Source organism: Eulemur rufifrons, chromosome 6 (genome assembly GCF_041146395.1).
Source record: "Eulemur rufifrons isolate Redbay chromosome 6, OSU_ERuf_1, whole genome shotgun sequence".
In the NCBI taxonomy this organism is placed as follows: Eukaryota; Metazoa; Chordata; class Mammalia; order Primates; family Lemuridae; genus Eulemur; species Eulemur rufifrons.
The window spans coordinates 81,298,285-81,317,673 of record NC_090988.1 but is presented as its reverse complement, the minus strand read 5'-3'; the positions used below and the strand labels follow the sequence as shown (position 1 = coordinate 81,317,673).

The 19,389-nt window shown below is 45.5% G+C and overlaps 1 protein-coding gene across 1 annotated transcript in view; it reads right to left on the bottom strand.

Annotated features, from left to right (window-relative positions):
- The window catches only part of LDLRAD3 (low density lipoprotein receptor class A domain containing 3), a 162,159-nt gene that overhangs the window by 42,570 nt on the left and 100,200 nt on the right, over positions 1 to 19,389 (bottom strand). The gene's annotated exons all lie outside the window — the stretch shown is intronic.

Below are 19,389 nucleotides of genomic sequence, written 5' to 3'. Positions count from 1 at the left end.
CTGCAAAAAGACAAAAAATTTTAACAGTAATTACCCCAGGCGAGCAGGTAGTGAGAAAGACATTTTTTCACCTTAGTCCTGTAATTCTTGGATTTTTTTTTTTTTTTACCATGAGTATGTGTTACTTTTATAATTAAAGCAAACTATTAATAGTTATTTTAAAGACTAAACAGAGCTTTTAAGAGGTGCCTGCAGTTAATACATTTCAGTGGGAGGGTTCGGGTCCTGGGGATGCTGAAAGTTAATGTAGAGCCACATACAGGGGTGAGAGTGTCCAGTCTGTCCCAGACACCAGCTGCACAAGGCCACACTGAATTTCAAGAGATGACAGGTCCCCAGCTCAGCTCCTGATCTGTTCTTTCTGCAGTGTGCCCTGCTGCCCCCAGATCTCTGTTACTGGTGGCTCCACCCTTCCATTTCTTCAGGCCCCAAACCCTGGCGCCACCCTTGGTTCTTCGCTCACACCCTGCATCAAATTCACAAGCAATTCCAGTCGACCCTACTTTCCAAACACAGCCTGTATCCACTGCTTCCCACCACCTCTCCTGGCATGCCCTGGGCCTGGGTTACTGCAAGAGCTTCCCAGCTGCTTCCTCGCTTCCAGCATTGCCCCTGAGTCCATCCTCAACACAGCAGCCCTGGCAGCCAGTGAAGTCACATGAGTCAGATCATGTGACTCTACTGGCTCTGTCTCACCCAGAGTAGAAGCCCAAGTCCCTTCTCTGCCTCCTAAGGCTTCACCCGCTGGTTCCCGCTGCTCCCCTCGCAGGGTTCCCTGTGTGGCCTCCTACTTATTTCTGTGTATATAGTCCATCTAGACCACAAGCCCCTTGAAGACAGGGATTTCTGCTCTTTTTGTTCACTGCTGTATGTCCAGTGTCTAGAACAGTGACTGCCACAGGGCAGGTGCTCAACAAGTATATGCCGAGTGAACAGCACCAACAGAAAGGGCTTCTAAGAAAACCAGCTTTGCAGTTGTATCCTCTGACTTACGTCCTCTGGGCCACGTGCAGCAGAGGAGGTAGACAAATCCCAGCTGGAGAAGAGTTGCTGACTTACGATGGAAGAGACCTTCAAATGACGCCGAGGGTGAGCAGAACAGTAGTGCACCGAGGCAGGAAAGGCCTCCCCGGAACAGGACGCAGCACTGGATGTGGCACTTTGGGAAGGACAGTGACACAGCATCTACTCTGATCTGAGCTTTGAGGGCTGGCCATTTTTCAAATGCTGTTTCATTTACTCCCCACCAGTAGCCTAAAATGGCAAGTATCATCCCATTTTACAGATGACGCGGCTGCTCGGGTCTGCATGATAGGAAACTAGAATTGGAATCAAACTCAGATCCATAAACTTTACTGCACCAGTGGCTCCCATGAGATGGTTTAGCAGCAATGAACTTCTGAGACGCCTGTTAAAAATACAGGTTTCTGGGCCCTACCCTTTGATTCAGAATCTCCAGGGATGCAGCCCAAGAATCTGTGCTTAGAGGACACTCTAGGATTCCCATATCCCATCTCTGCCTCCCTGTGTCGACATTGCTCAAGTCGGAGAAAAAAATTAAACTACAAACAGAGACAAGCCCTGCCCTGTTGGGAGTTCAATCCAGTTCACAATTTAGGGAGGACTTACGATCGCGAAGGCAGACAGCCTATACTCTGGGGGACATGGCACTCCCTCACTTCTCTTGATTTCAAGAAATTTACACCAAATAAGTGGACAGATAAAGGATGTTCGAAGGTGGGAGAGAGAGATGGCCTCTGGCGAAGAAGTGAGAATCGGCACATGACTCATCAGGTAGGTGGATGTGAGATGAGTCTGGAAGGACGGAAACACTTTTAGCAAGTGGAGAAGGAGACGGAATATTCCACGGGAGGCGAAATTGCACTGGCTGGTGGAAGGTGGGAAATCACAAGATCTGTGTGGGGAATGACGAACAATCCAGTTTCGACTGGGCACAGGGGTGGGGTGTGAAGTCCACTGGAGACCAGCGCACAGCTCTGGATGCCAGGGGAGGAGCTTACTCTTAATCCAAAAGCTAAAAGGGGCTTTTGGAAGGGGATTGGGGAGGGGAGCTGACGTGGGAGGTAAGACGGGGAAACATAAATCTGACACTGAGTGTCGGACAGACTGGCCTGAGGCCGAATGGGGAAGTGGAGGTCAGAGAACGGTGACAGGTTCCAGGAGAGCATCCGTGACAGTGCAGGGGGAGAGGGACAGCGTGAAAGCGGAATGCTGAGGGAGAGGGAGATAAAGAAACTCTCACTAGGACGCCTCAATTCTTCCCCACAGAGTGAAAGGCACAGGCTTCTGCAAGATAGGGTTGGGGCATTGAGAACAAAGATGGTTTAAAACTATCAAAAAACCAAAAACAGATGTACCGTATGATCCAGCAAGCCCACTGATGGGTATACATCCAAAAGCAAGGACATCAGTATGTTGAAGAGATACCCGCATCCCCATGTTCACTGCAGCACTATTCACAATAGCCAAGATACGGAATCAACCTAAGTGTCCATCAGTGGATGGAAAGATAAAGAAAATGTGGCACATATACACAATGGAATAGTATTCATCCACAAAAAAGAAGGAAATTCTGTCATTTGCAGCAACATGGATGGAACTGGAGGACATTAAGTGAAATAAGCCAGGCACAGAAAGACACATATTGCATGTTCTCAATCTTATGTGGGAGCTAAAAAAGTCAATCTCATGAAGGTAGACAGTAGAATGGTGGTCACCAGAGGTTGGGAAGGAAGGAGGAAGGTGGAAAATAAAAAGAAGTTTGTTAATGAGTACAAAAATATAGCTAGAAGGAATAAGTTCTAGTGTTCAATAGCATAGTAGGGTGACTGTAGTTATCAATAATGTATTGCATATTTCAAAATACCTAGAAGAGAAGATTTGGAATGTTCCCAGTGCAAAGAAATGATAAATCTTTGAGACGGCGGATATTCCAATTGCTCTGATTTAATTATTATATCTTGTATGCATATATCCAAATATCACATGGACCTCATAAATATGCACAATTATATATATAATTATAAATATATAATATAAATATATAAAAACCCTGGAGTAGTAGCTGTGACACTAACTCAAGGAGATCATTAAGAAGGATTTGTTTTGCCCCAGGAGTAGCAGGGCTCTCTAGCTAATGCTGTACAACATTTGCCTGGACCCAAATCATTAATAAGAAGACTCCTTTGGGGGAGTCAAAAAGCAAGGTGAGTCCTACGACGGGAACACAAAATCACTCATCATATGTCATCCTGTATAGTCACACTTCAACCTCAACGTCTAACTCTTTTGAAAGTGTCATTTTTAAGCTCCAAGCAGGATGCAGGCTGTGTTCCGTCTGAAGTCCACCTCCAGGCAGCCCAGAGAGTCATCTCAAGTTGATGAATTAGACAGTTGGGAGCTCACAACATCTCAGAGTTTGATTTCTCCATGCCACCACTGTTTAGAGGAACGCAACTTTTCCAGGGTAATTTTACTTCCTCGCCACTGATTCTGGGTTGATACTTCCTGGCTAAAGTTGAAGTCACTGGTTTCAGACTTCAGCTTTAACACATACACACATACATACACAAACACACAACTGTTGCTGAAAAGCGGAGTGACATTTACAGCTCTGCTTGCCTTGTGGAGGCTACCCTATTGATCACAACTGACATTTACTTAAACATTCCCTAGCAGAAAAATACCTCCTGATTCTATCTCCTTCTGAAAATGCCAACAAATGTGCCCGAGGCAGTTAAAAAAATAAAAAAAAAGTCATAGTGGGGGAACAGAATAAAATCATCTATTCATTCCCCCATAAACATGTTGCTTTGTTAATATTATAACTTTAATTATTTCTTGGGTTCTTGACAGCTCACTTTGTTAGTCTAACCCTCACCCGGTATCGATTCTCCTCCTGCTAAAAACAAGCATCAGGGAGGCACCAAAAATTGCCTGCTCAAGCTTATTGCTGTGCCAGGAGGTAATATCATGCATATTAAATCTGGACAGCATTTAGGCTAAAGCAATCGTAAGTTTATGATCTTGTTGGTTTTTAAAGCAAATGTTAATGAAATATGCATTGCTATGGCAAATGGCAATCCCAGTGGGGTCCATTTTAATTAGTGCAGTTTGTTCAAGAAAAGCTAATTCAGCTCCTCCTCATCTGCCCCCCAGCTGCCCTGCAAACTGAAGGCAGGGCGGGCAGAGAAGGTAGGGGAGGAGACGGCTGAGCACTTTCAGGCCAACTGTGAGCCTGGGAAGGAGACGGGATCCCCAACCAACTCATTCCTGGCCACAGTGGCTCTGAACTTCTCTATTAGGGTGAAACACTCTAGTTGGTGCACTTTCCAGGCATGGGGTCCATCTTTTAAGCTAGCAAATTACCAGTAAAGTCAAGACATTGCGCCTTCAGGATGATATTATTAGGCTTGTCATTGGCCCATTTCTTAGGGTACTGTATTAGTTTTCTAGGGCTGCTGTAACAAAGCACCACAAACTGGGAGGCTTAAAACAACAGAAATGCAGTCTTTCACAGTTCTGGAGGCCAGAAGTCCCAAATCAAGCTGTTAGTAGGGCCAGCCAGGCTCCCTCCGAAGGCCTATGAAAGAATCCTTCCTTGCCTCTCCCTAGCTCCTGATGGTGCCTGGCAAACCTTGGTGTTCCTTGGCTTGTAGATGCATCGCTCCAATCTCTGTTTCTGTCTTCACATGGCCCTGTTTCTGTGTCTTTTTTTTTTTTTTTTTTTTTTTTTTTTTTTGAGACAGAGTCTCACTCTGTTGCCCGGGCTAGAGTGAGTGCCGTGGCTTCAGCCTAGCTCACAGCAACCTCAAACTCCTGGGCTCAAGCGATCCTCCTGCCTCAGCCTCCCGAGTAGCTGGGACTACAGGCATGCACCACCATGCCCGGCTAATTTTTTGTATATATATATTTTAGTTGTCCATATAATTTCTTTCTATTTTTAGTAGAGACGGGGTCTCACTCTTGCTCAGGCTGGTCTCGAACTCCTGACCTCGAGTGATCCACCCGCCTCGGCCTCCCAGAGTGCTAGGATTACAGGCGTGAGCCACTGCGCCCGGCCTGTTTCTGTGTCTTTGTCTTTGTGTCCAAATTTCCTTCTTCTGATAGGGACATCAGTCATATAGGATTTAGGGCCCATCCTAATCCAGTGTTACCTCATTGCGATGGTTGATTTTGTGTATCAACTCGGCTAAGCTATGGTATCCAGCTTTTAGTCAATCACCAATCTGGACGTTGCTGTGAAGGTATTTCTTTAGATGTGATTAACATTCAAATCAGTCGACTTTGAGTAAAGCAGATAATGTAGGTGGGCCTCATCCAATCAGATGAAGGCCCTAAGAGAAAAGGCTGAGGCCCTGGGAGGAAGGGGATATTCTGCTTCCAGACTGTCTTCTGACTCAGAACTGCAACATCACCTCTTCCCTGGGTCTCCAGTCCGCTGGCCTGCTCTGCAGATTTTGCCTGGCAAGCCCCCACAACTGCATCAGCCAATTCCTTACAACAAATCACTATCTCCTATCTCTCTATCTATACCCTATCCTATCGGTTCTGTTTTCCTGGAGAACCCTGACCATACACTCATCTTAACTTGATTATATCTGCACAGACTCTATTTCCAAATAAGGTCAAATTCACAGGTCCTGGGCGGACATGAATTTTTGGAGGACACCAATCAACCCAGTACAGAGCTGGTGAATAGCCTCGCTGTTCACGGCATGGTGCTTGGATCAGTGGCAGCAGCATCCTCTCTTGGGAGTCTGGCAGAAATGTAGCCTCGCTGGCCCCATCCTGGACCTACCGAATCAGAATCCTCATTTTAACAGATTCCCACAGGACCCGTGTATGCATTACAGTTGGAGAAGTACTGGGCTAGAAGATCATGTTTCCAACCATTTATGGTATTTATAACAAAAGGCTTGGGGTGGAGGGCTTGTAAAAGTCAGATGACTCCAAAGTAAAGTGTTAAGGAAGAGGAACTAAGAAAGTAGAAATAGCAAAGAGGAAATATTTTCTCCAGCATTGATTACTGAGGTTTTTTTTTTTCCCCGTACAAAAAAAGTGGGGAGAAAAAATGTACTCCACAATACCATTTTTGTGACTTTGGGGGAAAAAAAAAAAAAAAAAAGAAATAGCAAAGACGGTTGAAATCAGTCTTCTCTCTTAGTAATTAATGTGTACCTTACCAATAGTTGGGACTGAATATCAAAGAAATGGACAAAAGAATAAATGAATAAAATGGGCTCTTTAAGACAGAGATGTTTTCTAATAAACTGGCCTCTATTTGTACTACAAGGAAAGCCCTTAGGTAAAAGAGAGAAAAATTTCATTTCCACCCTCTGGAGTCCAGCTCACCTCTCCCCCTTCTCATCTCATTGAGAGGCACCACTATGCCGATCTGATGACTCGGTGACAGTGTCGCACTTGAATACTCAAGTCTTGCTCTAGGCTCCCGCTGTAACTCATGTTGACATGGAGAAATGTTTCATTTTCAGATCCATATGTATGAATCTTTAATGAACTGTGTCAAAGAAATCAAATATTTCCCCCTCCACCCCCACTCTGCGGAATCAGATTTTGACCTTCTGCCAAACAGCTATAAATCATGTTCAGCAGGCACAGGAGCAGCAACCAGGAGCTGCTGCACATGGATTAGCCAGTTAATTTCCCTCTGTCCGACCTTCACCTAAGCTGTCACAGGATGGAGAGAAGAGGAAGGAAGGAAGGAAGGAGTGAAACGAGAAAAAAAAGGAAGGGAGGGAGGGAGGAACCCAAGAGGACTGCAAACAGTAGGCGCTCGGCTGAAGTCATAAAAATTAAAATACAAGTAAAATCGTTTATTGCCTGAAAACTGGGTGGCCATAGTGACCCCGTAGGTCACCCCCGTAGGCCATAGGTGACCAGAATCTTGGGGCATTTAATTCCCTGCTTCTGTCATTTGGTCATATATTTCTTCATGTAAGCTGACTTACAACTGGGAAAAAAAAAAAAGGTGAGAGCTTTAAAAAAGTGAAATGAAAATAAATTATTTCCTTTTTCAAGAGCACTCTCCTAGAACTTCCAATAAACTATGCAAAACACAGCAGAGTCTTCCTAAACAAAGGCTCAATCAACACTTAAAAGGGAGCTGCAATTAGATGCCATTTCTTGCTTAGGAATGCAGGAATAATTTTAAAAAATGATAATACCCTATGTTGGCAAGGATGTGATGAAAAAAAGCTTCTATCCAATTGCAAGTGGGGGTTTAAAGAGATATAATCCATTTGTAAAACAATTTAGTAATTTAAGTGCAATGACCCCTAAAAGTGTTCATACCTGGTATAAACTCTTCTGGAAATCTATCTTAAGGAAGTATTCTAAAATATGGAAGAAAAAAAGCTTTAACAACCATTACAGCTTTGTCTATAGTAATTCATTGGCAAAACCTAAATGTTCACCAACAGGTATGTGGCTAAGTAAAATAACTTGTATCCATTTAATAGAACATCATGCAACCATTAAGAATGTTAACGAAGAGTTTATAACAACATGGAAAAATACTTATTAATACAATGGGAAGAAAGTAGGTTGAAAAAATAATATCATGGTTGTAAGAACAAAAAGCCTCCATTACCTATGCACAAAAAAGGATATGTAAGACAATACACTAATTGCTAATGATTATTTACGGAAGCAGGAAATACAGGTGAATTTTTCCTTCTTCTATATTTTCCAAACATCCTGTAATGAGTGTGTGTGCTTTTGTAATGGAAATGTAAGATTTTATTGTGCTTTTGAAAAGCAAATCAGTTGCATAAGATTTTTAAAAGATGCCCCCTTCAACAAACAATAGCAATTGAATCATGACTAATTCAAGGTGAAGCATGTTTGTAAATATCAAATTTTCTAATCTAGCATTCAGATCTGGGGCATAGAAGATTCTGGCAGGCTGCCTGCCTGCAAAGCATCTGTATCTGTCTAAAATATTGCACTTAAGAAGTTAAAGGAGGAGTCAGAGCTGTCAGCTTTAAACCACTAGACTCTAGGATGAGTGAAATAGCTGTCATAGATACTCTATTTGCTAAAGCTCATTCACTGCGCAGGGCTGCGTGACAGACACATGGATGGACAGGCGTGGATTGGATTGGACACTGCTCCTTGCCAGCTCTCATTCCCAGTCACAGCATTTTCCTTTCTTGGTAAGTCTGCACGCTTGAAAGCTATCATCTCCAGCTTTTTGACCCTGATAAAACAAAAATTTTTGAAGCCAGCCATCTGTTTCTGGAAATGAGGAGTGATCTAAGGTCACATGCGAGCTGGGGGAGCAGGGGCACAATCCCATTTGAGTGACGAGTTTATTGATACACGTTCTAAGGGGCTGACTCTAGTTCAATTTTAAATAAAGCAACTCTTGGGTGATCTAAATAGGTGAAACAGCAGCAGGCTGCTTGCGAAGGGTAAGCTCACTGCCCACGTGCTTCACATACGTCATCTCTATGGTTTTAATCACCTTGGAAGCTTGTAGGAGAAGCACAGGGACAGAGTGTGGCTGAGACCCACAGGACTCAGTCATGATGCCGGCTCCTGTGTGATCCAGGGGATCACCAAGGGCAGTGGCCCCTTGCAGAGAGATGTCTCAATTCAGTCCTGTCACTGACTTCCTCTCTTCTCCCAGGAAGCTCTAGGTCTCTATTTCCGTAACCCGGTCAGCCAGGAAATGAATCAAAGCAGTGGGAAGTGAAGCCACTCAGCACTAATGACAATGCAAAAAAGGAGCAAAACCTAGGTGCCTCATTCAGTGCTCTCAACCAGTGAACGCCCATCATTTTTATCAACATTTCTTTTGGCAATATCCCCCAATATATGTATATTGATTTATATTAGATACACGATCCCCTGTGAATTCATATGTCAAATATAAAGCTTTTCTTTCTTTTTCAAGGTTAAAACACTATCTATCTGAACCCTAAAGAATCTCCTTGCACACATCCCTCTTTGGAAAACTGCTCTAGGTATTTGAGTGGGCTATCAAACGGGTTCAGCAGTTAGCGGGTGGGAGAGGAAGTTCACTTCCTGCCTTTACAGTCTTGTTGCAGGAAGCCATCCTGAAATGGACCCCCACATCTGGCTGGTAGGTATCTTACATCAGCATTCTCCAAAACCCATTTATCCTCACTGGGCACCATATTGTACCTAGTCACACATCGTATGTAGGGAAGTGAGGCTAAACTTCGATAACGTGGACCCCATAAGCTAATTCAAACCAGGCCGGGCTATGAAACACCTCTGTGCTGTGTATTAAGGAGAAAGGGTCTGCGGGACAACCGGAGTGGAGAAAGCAGCAGGGGATGCTTCATTGCTGGGAGGGAATAGATTCTTTTCAGGCTCCATTTACATCCAAGCAATCTATCTACCAATTACCAGCAAGTTCTTATCCAGACATTAAAGCAGGCAACTGCCTGTGTTGGAAATCAACCAGAACTGCTTATCTTCAACCTTCCATGATTCCAGACCTTTTCCTGATCAGCTCTGGCTTCTGGCCTAATCCACGTGCATTGCTTCTTCTACCCCCAGTTTTAGCCCCTGATATCAGACACCCATGCAGACACACGCAGGCAAGGCAGTGAGCAGATCTTTGTTTTAACTAACTGGAGAGGAAGAAGCTGTTTGGCCTCTTGGGTCCGTATTTGTCCTGCTGAACATCACAACTGCTGAGCCCCGCTGGATAGGATCCAGCTAGAACGACAACGCCATTTCATCCCTTGCATTTGAGATATTCCAGAAAGGAAGACTATCATGAGAAGGGGATGGGGCAGGCTGCAAAGTTAGCTAATGCATTTTAAAAATGGAGACTCCATACCAAATTATGCATTTCCATTGCAAATCAAGCATTCACTGGGCCCACCATTAGCCAAGCTCAGGACCCTGGCTAATGAAGTCAGTCTCAGGTGGGAAGCTATAGACTTAAGGACCATCGCTTGGCTCCTGTCTGAAGGGCTCACGGCTGAGGCTCCACTTCATTCTTCATGCACTGTCTAGCAAATCAAAGCTAATGCGAGGAGCAGAGCCACAGCTGACTGGGCCTCCCCTCGGTCATGTGCACGCAAAGCCCAGGGCGTCACGGACTCGCATCTCGCATGTCATTTCTCTGCATTAACATTCTGTCTGGGTTCTGGCTTCACACTCAACAAGTCTATTGCAAGCCATAAATAAGGAGGCGAAGGACAGGGAGGTGTGCCAAGGAAGGGTTTCTTGTCACATATGGTGCACAATGACAAAAGACATTTTAATAATGCCATCTGAAGAGTCTCAAGGAAGATCGGGCATGCTGTCATTTCCCCCTTGATAAGGAATCCTGCCAGTGGGAAGTGATTGATATTCCAATTCTTCAAGAATGCATCTTTCTAAAAATGCAGATGAAACTTGCAAAAATAGCTTTGATGTTCCTCCAACTCTCCTTCGTCCCAAGCACCCCTCCCCCTACTGCAGCTTAAAAATACCACACCAGGAATTTATATTTGGTTCAAATTTGCTTAGCACACCAAGGCTAAATACAGCTTATACACCAATCTTGCTTCCAAAACCACTTACTTGTAAATGTATAAAACTGTAATGGAATGATTTATAGTTTTGTTTCAGTTCTTTCATTGCTGATTTACAGAGATCTCTCTAGGGGTGATTATTTTTGGATATTTCTAAGTCTGCAGAAGGCACAACTCTCAATGGATGTTAATTCATTCTCAGAGAGCCTCGTGGTAACTGCCTTATGCATTTCATTCATTTAAACACTTCCTGGGCACCCATGAAGCATTAAGTGTGATGGGACATACAAAGCTCAGGCAGAGGCTTTTGTCCTCAAAGAATTTACACTTGTTCTCAGTCATCTTATGAGCCAGGAGCTGTGTGGCCACAGTAATTAAATTTATTGGCAAAATAAAACTTGCCTGGTCTGAAGCCGAGGTCATATATGTCTACCAATGTATCCGTTGTAGCCTTTGAACAAGAGAGGTTTGTTGGAATGGAAATGGAGTTGGCCTCTAAGGATCGGTAGACGCCATCCATCCATCCCGAAATGAATCAACAGAATGTAGACTCCACAAGGGTGGGGATTTTTGTCTGCCCACCCCCCCCCCATTTATAAATACATTTACACACTGGTGACCTCTCTGCTATTTGTAAACGTTTGTGCAGAGCTTGCAAGGGCTCAGTTGCCAACGTCTGATTGCTACTTGCAGGGGAACTCGTCTGAAGTTCCATTTCCTCAGTCAGCACATGGGGATAATATTATCTGCTTCACAGGATTCCTGGGAGGAGTCAATGGGGCAATGGGAGAGAGGCACTTTACACACAGTGCCTGGCACCCAAAAGAGCTCTTGACAAAGAGCTGCTCTCCTATCAGAGAGAGAAATCAGAGAGAGAAATCAGAGAGATGGAAAGTCCTCACTGTGTGGAGAAGGAAAAACGGGCATCCTGGGACCTTAAAGATCCAGCTTCCATCTTGGGTTCCCACTAAGTCACTGTGCGACTTTGGGCAAGTCACTAGTGCATTTTCTGTCCCGATTTCTTCCATCTGAAAATACTTTTCAAAACTGAAAACCAATATAAAAGGGTAAACTAGGACTATAAAGGGGATCAGACAGCATTATTTTATTCAAAGATCCTCTCCTTTGACAAGCAGAGTTCCTGGCTTGAAGAATGGGCTAAAAATATTTTAAGGGAAAAAACTGACCTCTGAGAGCCTAATTACAAGAAAAATAAACTCCCAGGAACAGTATTTTATTTTATTTTATTTTATTTTTTGCTGCAAAGCTAAATATGGGTTAAGAGGAAAAAAAGAACTGCTGGGATATGCATTCATGTATCTTATAATTAAATATTTCAAGGAGGATTTGGCTCAACTGGCACCACTAAATGGCACTGCGCTCCCCGCGGACCTTATCTCCGCTGGCTGGGAAATCACGCTGGCCTTCTGTGAGCGCAATTTTCCTCCGGGTTTTTGTGGGCACAGGTCCTCGAGGCCGGCCTGCATCAAGAACAGAGGGGTCTGAGAACAAAGGTGGGGCGACTGAAATATTTGCCACAAAGCAGCAAGCTGGCATTTTATCATTTTCGCTTTACCAGAATGTTCATGCACCACACAGATTCAGGTTCACTCTTTGTGTCTCCGGCGAGAAAAGGGGAGGGAGGAAAGATGCTTTTATTTTTGTCAGACCACTGCTTATCTGCCTCACTCACAAGCCAGGAAGGTGGTGGATTTATAAATTCTCCCGCAATGGTCTTATCAACCGTGAGCAACGGGCAAGCCACATGGGGCTGAATGTTTTCAGGGGGGTCCCAACAAAAGCCCTGCAGCTCCGTGTTGCTGAAGAGATACTGGCGGATTCACCTCTGGGCAGTGAGCAGGACTCAAAGAGCAGAAGACTCAGCTTGGGATGGAAGGGGAGCAGAGAATCGCGTCCCGGCCCCCAGGGGTGGGGTGGGCGCTACTTGTGGGCAGAGGTCGCTGGACTTTGTTACCTTGATTCTGGGCCCCTGAGTTTTCCTCTTTCCCTGGAACTGTCACCACGTACCACCTTCACCATCTCCTTATCCCACTGTTCTTCCTCATCTTCCTCATTTCTATTCTAATCCACATGAGGGCTCAGCCCTTCCTTTAACGTCCTCAATTCAAGAGAGTGGCCAATGAGCAAACAATGACAATTAGATAGGAAAAATAAGTTCTGGTGTCCTACTACACAGTAGGGTGACTACAGTTAACAATACTGTATAGTATATTTCAAAATAGCTAGAGCTTTCTGAATGTTCTCAGCACAAAGAAACGATAACTATATAAGGTGATGGACATGCTAATTATCCTAGAACTTTTTTACCTAAGGCAGCTCTCAACACTCATGAGCTGAAGTCCTCCTCATAGAGTACCCCATTGCGATGTTTTTACCAGGTCTCAACCAAATAGTAAGCAGAGGAACTAACATAGTGGGTCAGGACCAGCATAGAACTATAAGAAGGAAATAGAATATATTAAACATACATGTATCAGTGTGTGGCATGTAGAATGTGTTCCTATCCATACATTTGATTGTGATGTAAAAAGAATTTCCTATGGTAGGTTGGGAACCAAAATAGATTGAAAACCGCTGAGCCACAGGTCACTTTCTCCTGAGACCACCCCCCCCGCCCCCCGCCCAACCTGCCTGCATGTGGCAGTGCCTTCTGCCCCTAGTCCCTGGAATCATCTGCTCTTTTGAGATCTAGATTCCTTACAACCCAGGCTCAAAAAGTGAAGCTTGGAGAGAAAAAGACGTTTCTTCAACCACCAGGTCTTGCCTGTCTCAGGAATGACTGAAACAGAGACACCCCACTCTCTCCAGAAGACAGACCAGACCCTGCTGCCTGCCCATGGGTGCACGCTCATGCGACGGTCCCAGTGGGTCCCGCTCCGTTAGAACTCGGAGACCCTCTGGACAGAGACACGCACAATGCGCAGGGGCTCCCTTCCCGCTCCACAGAATGGAGTTTAACTCATGGGCAGTTTGTTGAAAAATAACTCCCTGGCCTCACCACTGTTCATCTGTTCACTTGGCCAAGAACTCGTGGCTCGTCTGGGACTTTAAAAACTGACAAGGAAACAAAACCAAAATTTTGAAAATCAACAAAAGCACAACAGAACTGCTCACAAGCTGCAATGTGGGAAACTCTTCCATTAACTCCCCCCGCCATTTTTTCTTTCTCGACAAGACCAAGTTTGTCTGGCGGCCCCCGGAGGTCTCCCTTTATCTGGACAACTCATTTTGAGTATTTTGAAATCCATCCTGCACGAAGCAGGAAATTATTAATGTTCCCATTTAAGGCATGGAGGGGACAGAGTCAGGGGTGAGGGTCCTATATGATGGGGGTGTAGAACACTGTAAAATCTGGAGACCCCATCAGCCTCTTACAGCATTACCGACAGTATTCTGCACGAGATCCGCTCTTTATAGCAGGAGACCAACAGATTGCCCTTAATAGAATTTTTTAAATTGCCTAAAATTGCTGCTTCTATTCCGGGCTGAAAATTACAGCCCTTGCTGGGTTTCCCATCCTCCCCCCATCCCAGAGTTATTCAGAGCCCCCAAGGAGATCTGTGCTAACAACAACATCATCAACAAAACCTGAATGTACTCTGTGTGGGGAAAAATATTTGCAGCTTTTCAACAAGATCCAAAGAGGCTGTGACTGACACACACATTCACCCAAATGAATGCGGATTTTCCTTTTTTTTTTTTAAACACGATAAAAAAATTACCGCTATGATTTATGTTGCCTTGTGAAATGTTACAAATCAAATGCTAAGAATCTCTGAAACCTTATCATGCTGAAAATGATGAATGCAGATCTTCCTCCTTTGTCATTTTCCACCAGTTGGGTGGGTGCCATGAGGAGGGGAGTGGCTGATAAATATGTCATTGCTGCCAAATAATGCCACATTGGGTGCGAGTGTTGAGAATGTATTTCCTCACCTTACCTGCCCCTAAGAGAAGGATTTGTGTGGGCACACAAACAAAACCCAGCGTGTGTCTACTTAAAGGAGGTACAAACAAAACCCAACGTGTGTCTATTTAAAGGAGGTACAAACAAAACCCAACGTGTGTCTATTTAAAGGAGGTACAAACAAAACCCAATGTGTGTCTATTTAAAGGAGGTAGGTCTTCTGAAAGCTGCTGTTTACTGCAGTGAGGCAGCGCTGCCTTGGGAGAACAAACTTCTGTCAGCCCATGCTAAAGATGACAAACGGGTGGTGGTGTTCCAAGTGGCCCCAGCTGCCGGATCCATGTTCTGCCGAGGCACCTGGCCCTACCCAGAGTCTTGCCGGGCGGAGCCGGCTATACCCACAAACCCGGGCTCTGAGTTGGTAGTGGCCCTGTGTGTGTGCAAACTGCTCTTAAGCTGAAGACGGTTTCACTCCATAGGGAAAACTGCTTCTGATTCAGTCTTAAAGCCCCAACCAAGACTGCCAACTACTGGCATTCTTTTTCATCCCTGCCCGGGCTCAGCCGTCAGTGAGGTTACTCAATCTCCACTCAGTATGTTCTTTTCGATGAAAGCAGAGGATTTCTGACCTTGGCTACACAAGCGGGTCACAAGGGCTCACCCCACACTAGCAGAGTCGGAGTCTCTGGAGATGGCCCTGGCATCAGTTCTACAAAAACTGCTCCCTGGGTGATTCTAATGTGCAACTAGGATTGAGAACTGCTGAAGAAATGGAGAGGCAGAAAATGACTTATCTGGGAACACATTCTCCCAGCTCAAAGCCCTTCCCTCTGTAGAATCCTGCAGGAGGCCATCTGGCTACTACAGAAGGCTCAGTTCCTTGAAGCCAGGAGGAAGGCAGGCCCGGGACTTTTCAGGACCTAGACTAGACTGTGATAGATGAGTTTCTAGATAGGCACACCCCATTGCTCTATTTTCCATTGCAAAAAATCCTTCTGAGCACCAACTATGAGCCAGGCACACCTGGGAATACAGGAGTGAACAAGAAGTCCCTGCTGTCTCCTAAAGTTACGGATAATTATACTCCTGGACTGTGCTAAGTAAAATATGTCACATTCTCTCATTTAATCTTTACCACTAATCTGTGAGGTAGGTAATATTATGCCCATTTTACAGAGGAAGAAACTGAGGCTCAGACACATTAAGCAATTTGCTCAAGGTTGCACAGCTAGGAAGTGACACAAATATGACTTATTCCAGACACTGGAGCCACACTGGGCAGAAAACGGAGCAAAAATGAACTGGGGAGAAGAGGCACAAGTCAACATTACTACTACTTAACCAGGGTGTCTCAAAACAAAGTTTTTAATGACAATTCTTTAAACAAAAGAGGAAGAAAATCAAACAATTTAGAATCCTTGATGATATTTTGGGGCGTAGCTTCAAAGGCTCCAGTAAATAAGGAACGTCACCGAAAGGACACAGGGCCGAGTGGCTGAATCACATGCTCGCAGTGCCAAGAGCAGACTGAAAAAGGAAAAGGAAAATGCTTGACAGCATGCTCTCTGGGTTGTTAACCACGTCCGAAAATCTTTCCAGATCAGCAGATTTCCTAGACAGCCGCCATCCACTCTGGGGAGGCTGTCAGCCATCGACTAATTCCCGATCAATGAGAAACCAAACGACAGCAAATAAACCAGTCTGAACCTGGAAGGACTGGGGGTCTGAGGTCTGAGGTCAAAGGCAACCCCCTTCCCAGCAGAACTCAAACCAAGGGAAAGGGTGAGAGGATGAAGAACAGGGAAATGGGGGAGAAGAAGAGCTGTCCAAGGATGGAAAAAAAGAAGAGAGAGAAAGAGGCAGACAGACAGATGGCCGGAGCCTGAAGACAGGATGTGCCCCCGGCAGAGGGACTTGTGGTGGAGGCCAGGAGGCGGCTGCTTGGGGTCACTTGGTGATCAGTTTGTCCATGATGGAAAATTTTGTCTCCAATGAGGTCACCATTAGGATGCACATGGTTGTCCCTCTGACGTAAGTGCCAAGAAAATTAACCGATAGGAATTGAATGGTAAGCCGTGCAGCAGATTCCCCATTTAGTTATTTGACTGCAGAGCAGCTTCTGAAATAGGTTTGCACAGGAGGGAAAAGTAATGTGGGAAGGGGAGTGACAATGGGTTCTTCGGTCAAGCACGTTTGGGAAACACTGGTTAGAAAACGAGAAATAGGCTTCTTTTCAGTAAGACTTCTCCAAACCTCTTTTGTAACTTCTAAGAGTGGGACAATGGCTCCCAAATTCATGTGACCACAGGTGGAACTGCTTTGTAGATTTAGGGTTCCAAGGAACATGTTTTAGGAAAACTACTTGGGTGCCAAAGGAATCGATGGTGTCTAAAACCCCCTTGGCTGTGCCACATGGGGGTCTAGTCATCTTTGGACACTAAAGGTGGGTCACCACTTACCTGTCCTGCCTCACCCTCAGCTCGGGGACACCAGCGATTGCGGTATCATGGGCACATTTTTCAAATTTATGTCCACCAGGTGTTTAAAGGTGTGACTGACTTTCAGTGGGTGGGACGTTCTCAGAGATCAATATTGAGATTCTTTAAGAATGCGAGAGATGTGAGGGAACATTCTAGATCAACTCCTTGCTTTACAGGAGAGGAACAGAGGCTGAGAAAGTTGAGCGGCTTAAGCCAAAGTCCTCACTCAGGTTCAGACACAACGAGAACCCAAGGCCTCTGACCCATCTCCTGCTGAAGGTGTCCCTCCAACCAACATTCTCAAATCTAGGAGGAACAGTGTCCTTGGGCTGAGGGAGAGGCAGCGATTCCCGCCTTCCCACCGCTGGCCCGCCTCTTGTTGGTCTAGGATGACACCTGCACGTTATTTATCCTGTAAAAGAAACATTAACAAGCAAAGCAAGCTAGAGGAAGCCCCTAAGGCAGAAGGTAAATGGTTGCCCGCCACCAGAGCAAATAAATATGCACCTGGCTGTCTTCCTCCCCTCTCCTTTGTTCAAGAAGCAGAGAGAAAAAAAAATGGCCAAGAGGGAGCATTTGGGAAATGGGTCACTAGGACTGTGAAGGGGGATGTTCTCATTAGCCATTCAGAATGTGTCTTGCTAATTAGATCACGTACTAGGTAACACCGTTTACAACACCTTCACAGACGGATCCAGAAATAGATACATCAAGGTAATCCAGAGTGAAGCCACACTGGGTGGCCCGGGGGACACGTCGGGGGAGGGCTCTTACATCTCAACAGATGCGTCAGCAGACCTAGCCAGAGGTCGGGGTGAAGCCCAGATACCCCCATAGCATTCAATTGAAAGTTCTCTCCCACAGCAACCATGGGAAGTTTCCAGATGGAAACTTCCACGGGATTTACTCGCCTTGCTTGACAGTAACCTCTGGTCCCTCCCGGCCCCATGTGCTTTCCCACTGTTTCTACAGCAACGTTAGGTGGCATTTGTTCAACAGATATTAACTGTGGGCTGAATGCATGCCAGGAGGCCCTGCTCTCTGAAGTGGGGACACAGCAGTGGCAACGTGACACTCCCACACTCACAGAGCACGCGCTGGCCAAGCACGTCCGCCATACCAGGCATCTCCCTGAAGCCGCCAAGAACCCTAAGCCGTAAGAATTACTATGCCCTTTGTTGGGGATCTGGAGGCTCAGGGCGAGGAAATAACTTGCCCCAAACACACGGCAAATGGCAGAGTCAGGACTGGAACCCAGGGGAGCAGGACCCTAAAGTCTTCATTGGTAAGTCCTAACCATCCCCACCTCCCTTGACAAGGACAACTGCCTGACTGTGCCCTTGACTTTAAAAGATCCCTCTCCCTCTTTGCTGGGGTCCTCAAGACCACCCCCAGATGTGACAATTTGCCATGAGGACTCACAGGACTCAGCATACAGTTGCACTCACGGATACAATTTAGTGGGGCGAAAGGACACAAGGCAAAACTAGCAATGGAAAAGGTGCATGCGGCAAAGTCTGAGGAAACCAGGTGCGAGCTGTCAGGAGTCCTCTCCCAGCGGGGTCACATAGGATGCACTTGATTCCCCTCCCAAGGGGTGATGACGACACCTGTGAAATGTTGTTTATCAGGGAAGCTCGTCAGAGCCCCGGCGTCCAGGGTTTTATCAGGGGCTGGTTACCTGGCAGCCTCTGCAATGTACACACCACACTCCAGACTCGCAGAAGGAAAGCAGGTGTTTGGCACAAATCGCATTGTCTGTGCAGATTAGGCATCTTATCAGTTAGGGCAGTGGGGGCTCTCCCCAAATCCAAGTTCCCGATGCCAGCCAAGGGCCAACTTTGCCGGGCATTTTTAAGGATAAACAGTCCCAACTAGGTGACTGCTATTTTAACTTTTTTCCTGCACACCCTTCTTCTGTTAGAAAAGCCGGTCAGCACAAATGGCCAAAGGAAGGAGGAAGCAGAAAAAGCCAGAAGTCTAGGTGACACCTCCCTTATATAAGAATAGGCAAATTTATAACACAGACTATGTTGAGGATTTTGGGGGGAGTGGGTGGGGTGGGACTGGGCAGGGACATAGGCAGGGGCAGGATGATTTTATTATAAAGGAGGTTTGGAGAGAAAAAAGCATTGGTACCAGCATCAGAGGACCTAAGCTTCTCTTTAAGGACAATTCTTACCTCTAATGAGCTGTGTGACCCCGGCCAAGTTACTTAACCTCTCTGGTTTTCTCATGTGTAAAATGAGTCGAGGAGGCTGAACTAAATAACCTCTGAGGTTCTTTCTGTCTCTGACAGTGTCTGGTTTTATAACTGATGAGAGACTTGCTTTAAACAGGAAGATTCCCTGGTGACTTTAGAATACGACAAGTTCCACACGGCTTACAGGAGCACGTGTATCATGCAGTCAGACACATTCACGGATTCTTCAGCTCGAGG